Here is a 5,025-nt window from a genome sequence, read left to right as displayed (position 1 = left end):
GCAGGTTTTCCTACTTACAAAGCATGTAGAGGTCTGTAATTTTTATCATAGGTACACTTCAACTGTGAGAAACGGAATCTAAAACAAAAATCCAGAAAATCACATTGTATGATTTTTAAGTAATTAATTTGCATTTTATTGCATGACATAAGTATTTGATCACCTACCAACCAGTAAGAATTCCGGCTCTCACAGACCTGTTAGTTTTTCTTTAAGAAGCCCTCCTGTTCTCCACTCATTACCTGTATTAACTGCACCTGTTTGAACTCGTTACCTGTATAAAAGACACCTGTCCACACACTCAATCAAACAGACTCCAACCTCTCCACAATGGCCAAGACCAGAGAGCTGTGTAAGGACATCAGGGATAAAATTGTAGACCTGCACAAGGCTGGGATGGGCTACAGGACAATAGGCAAGCAGCTTGGTGAGAAGGCAACAACTGTTGGCGCAATTATTAGAAAATGGAAGAAGTTCAAGATGACGGTCAATCACCCTCGGTCTGGGGCTCCATGCAAGATCTCACCTCGTGGGGCATCAATGATCATGAGGAAGGTGAGGGATCAGCCCAGAACTACACGGCAGGACCTGGTCAATGACCTGAAGAGAGCTGGGACCACAGTCTCAAAGAAAACCATTAGTAACACACTACGCCGTCATGGATTAAAATCCTGCAGCACACGCAAGGTCCCCCTGCTCAAGCCAGCGCATGTCCAGGCCCGTCTGAAGTTTGCCAATTACCATCTGTATGATCCAGAGGAGGAATGGGAGAAGGTCATGTGGTCTGATGAGACAAAAATAGAGCTTTTTGGTCTAAACTCCACTCGCTGTGTTTGGAGGAAGAAGAAGGATGAGTACAACCCCAAGAACACCATCCCAACCGTGAAGCATGGAGGTGGAAACATCATTCTTTGGGGATGCTTTTCTGCAAAGGGGACAGGACGACTGCACTGTATTGAGGGGAGGATGGATGGGGCCATGTCTCGCGAGATCTTGGCCAACAACCTCCTTCCCTCAGTAAGAGCATTGAAGATGGGTCGTGGCTGGGTCTTCCAGCATGACAACGACCCGAAACACACAGCCAGGGCAACTAAGGAGTGGCTCCGTAAGAAGCATCTCAAGGTCCTGGAGTGGCCTAGCCAGTCTCCAGACCTGAACCCAATAGAAAATCTTTGGAGGGAGCTGAAAGTCCGTATTGCCCAGCGACAGCCCCGAAATCTGAAGGATCTGGAGAAGGACAAAATCCCTGCTGCAGTGTGTGCAAACCTGGTCAAGACCTACAGGAAACTTATGATCTCTGTAATTGCAAACAAAGGTTTCTGTACCAAATATTAAGTTCTGCTTTTCTGATGTATCAAATACTTATGTCATGCAATAAAATGCAAATTAATTACTTAAAAATCATACAATGTGATTTTCTGGATTTTTGTTTTAGATTCCGTCTCTCACAGTTGAAGTGTACCTATGATAAAAATTACAGACCTCTACATGCTTTGTAAGTAGGAAAACCTGCAAAATCGGCAGTGTATCAAATACTTGTTCTCCCCACTGTATCACCATTAAATAAAACTTGGGACAATGGGATAACACATTGATTGAGGAGAGTGAGGGGGTAGTTATTGAGTTTGTGATGTGTACAGGAGAGAGATTTCAAGAGGGAGGTCTGTTTTAGATATGTTTATTCGGTTTCACTGAGAATACTGCTAGGAATATACAGATGATGACATTCCCACACCAGAATTTAGTTGAGAGAGACCAGACTGTTGCATTGTATTCAAGTACGCATAAATGCGAGACAGATTAAGCCAGTAAACTTTTTGGTATTGGGGACACTCATTGATGGTTCTATTTTAGCAAATGGGCCACTATTGAGTTTCACTTCATTAAGCTTTCATTGGACAGAAATCAATGAGTGATTGACGGTGCAATTCCACCGTTCTTTTTGCTTCAGAGGCTTTCATTTCATCCAACACTGTGAGGCGATAGTGGCATTCAAAGTAAGTGAAATCAATAGTATTTCTTTAGAGGATGCAATGGGCATAAAGTATGTTGTAAGGCAGAATGTGTAATAGTCATGTATAAAAATGAAAGGATTTGAGTAATGAATGGGCATGTACACTGAACAGAAATATAAATGCATCATGTAAAGTGTTGGTCCCAAGTTTCATGAGCTGGAATAAAATATCCTAGACATTTTCCATATGCACAAAAAGCTTATTTCTCTCAAATTTTAGTTAGCATTTCTCCTTTGCCAAGATAATCCATCCACTTGACAGCCTTGGCATATCAAGAAGATGATTAAACAGCATGATCATTACACAGGTGCACCTTGTGCACCGGACAATAAAAGGCCACTCGAAAATGTGCAGTTTTGTCACACAACACAATGCCACAGATGTCTCTAGTTTTGAGGTAGTGTGCAATTGGCATGCTGACTGCAGGAATGTCCACCAGAGCTGTTGACAGAGAATTAAATGTTAATTTCTTTACCATAAGCTGCGTCTAACATCGTTATAGAGAATTTGGCAGTACGTCCAACCGGCCTCACAACCGCAGACCACGTGTATGGCATCGTGTGTGCGAGTGGTTTGCTGATGTCAACGCTATGAACGGTGCCTCATAGTGGCGGTGGGGTTATGTTATGGGCAGGCATAAAATACGGACAACGAACACAATTGCATTTTATTGATGGCAATTTGAATGCACAGAGATACCGTGACGAGATCCTGAGGCCCATTGTTGTGCCATTCATCAGCCGCCATCACCTCATGTTTCAGCATGATAATGCACGGCCCCATGTCGCAAGGATCTGTACACAATTCCTGGAAGCTGAAGATGTTAGTTATTCCACGGCCTACATACTCACCAGACATGTCACCCATTGAGCAAGTTTGGGATGCTCTGGATCGATGTGTACGGCAGCGTGTTCCAGTTCCCGCCAATATCCTACAACTTCGCACAGCCATTGAAGAGGAGTGGGACAACATTCCACAGGCCACAATCAACAGCCTGATCAACTTTATGCAAAGTAGATGTGTCGCGCTGCATGAGGCAAATGGTGGTCACACCAGATACTGACTGGTTTTCTGATCCACGCCCCAACCTTTTTTTTAAGGTACTGTATCTGTGACCAACAGATGTATATTTGCATTCCCAGTCATGTGGAATCCATAGATTAGGGCGTAATGAATTTATTTCAATTGACTGATTTCCAAATATGAACTGTAACTCAGTAAAATCTTTGAAATTGTTGCATGTTCCATTTATATTTTTGTTCAGTATATATTTGTGTCAAAGACCTGGAATACTGTGGGAAGTATAACTGCTATGTTTGCTGTGCATCATACAGATCACCCACTCTCACCAATGACCACAACACAAGGTCAGTGTGAAATTGCAGAGCGGTACAATAATGTCTGTTGACAAGCTAAAACCTAGTACGATAGCATTAGTTGATAGGGCACTAAAGCTGTGAGAAACACACAGCATAACACAGGTGCTATGATAGTGGTTGGTGGCGTTAGATATGAAAGGGTCACGTTTCATGGTTTTATGGTTTTACGATGTTAAAGTTCCACTGTTGATGTATTTACTTAGCATCCTGTTTTTTGTGGTGTTCGTGCACTCGCATGTCTTGTCAAAGGAAATGTGTCAATATGATGCTGGGAAATGTGTAGGGAGTCAATTAAAGCCAAGTAAACAGTTTTACAACCAGAGCAAGGAGCTATGAACACAGGGCTGAATACTGATTTGGGATATTAATCACATCTCAAACGTCCATATACATCATAAATATTTAGGTAAGTCCTTTAGAAGACTTTACATAAACATATTAAGGCCAAGATTTCAACCCTTACTGCATAGTGAGAAGAAATACTACTGATGCAGGCTTAAAACTTGGGGAATGGATAAATCTATAACACAGCACGTTGGGCAGACAGGTTATTACGTAAGCTCTCCAATTAGAGAGATTCATTCATTATTTTAGCTGGCTGCCTTTTTTTAACTAAATGAATATGTGGCAGAGAACAAGTGTTGTGTCCCAAATGGCACCCTATTCCCTATATAGTGCACTACATTTGACCAGGGCAGATAAGGGGCTCTGGTCAAAAGTAGTGCACTATATAGGGAATGGGGAGAGCATCAAGCTTCTAATTTATCTAACAGGACATTCTTTCTCTTGCAAGGTATTTTTCCCAGTGATTACACTGTGGGCACCTGGAAAAATGATCTCCAGTCATGTAACAGTGTTGACACCAGGTACATTAGAGAGAAGAGAGTGAGGGATGGAAATTATGTTCTTGGACTTTGAGATTTACTGTTGTCCATGGCTGGTGAGAAATAGGCTTCAAGCAAATAGATAATGTAGAATAGAGTAGAGAATGAATGATTGTATTTTAATTATGGGGTCATGGACATGTATGGTGGGGATGAATTTGAATTTGTGAGATACAGTATGTGTTTGTCTGTTTTGCTTAATTCTTTCATGAATTTTCATAAATCCAGAGCAGGCCTACCTATTTTATGTGTGATTGCGATGGATCAAATTCTGAATGTTCATGTATCATCTCTTATTATTGCAAGATTTGAAATTCTTGTCTCAGACTGAACACTACTATCTCTCTATCATGTGATTTTAGACAGAGTTGTGTATTTGTGGCATCAGCAATGATATGTTGGAGTGATAGTGATGTTTTTGTGGTTTTTCTTTTTTGTTTATTTTACACAAACACTTTCCGTCCAAACAATTAGCTAATGTCTGTTTGAACTGTATAATTCCGAAGTTCAAAGTGTACTTTTCATTGATTTTGATTTCATCATTTGATTTCAGTAGGCTACTATTCTGAGCTGTATGAGGCATTTTGGAAAATAAAAAAGCATTGACCTACTGACAAAGTATTTGTATCATTGTGTTGTTGTGGGACTAGCATGTTTCTGCAGACTGGTCTCATACACTAGACTTACCAGAGTAAATGCTCACACTCAAATTAGTATGATATGTTACTTTTGGTATGGTTACATAAG

Source organism: Coregonus lavaretus (genome assembly GCF_964263955.1).
Source record: "Coregonus lavaretus genome assembly, chromosome: 39".
NCBI classification, from domain to species: domain Eukaryota; kingdom Metazoa; phylum Chordata; class Actinopteri; order Salmoniformes; family Salmonidae; genus Coregonus; species Coregonus lavaretus.
This window is presented reverse-complemented; position numbering follows the sequence as displayed.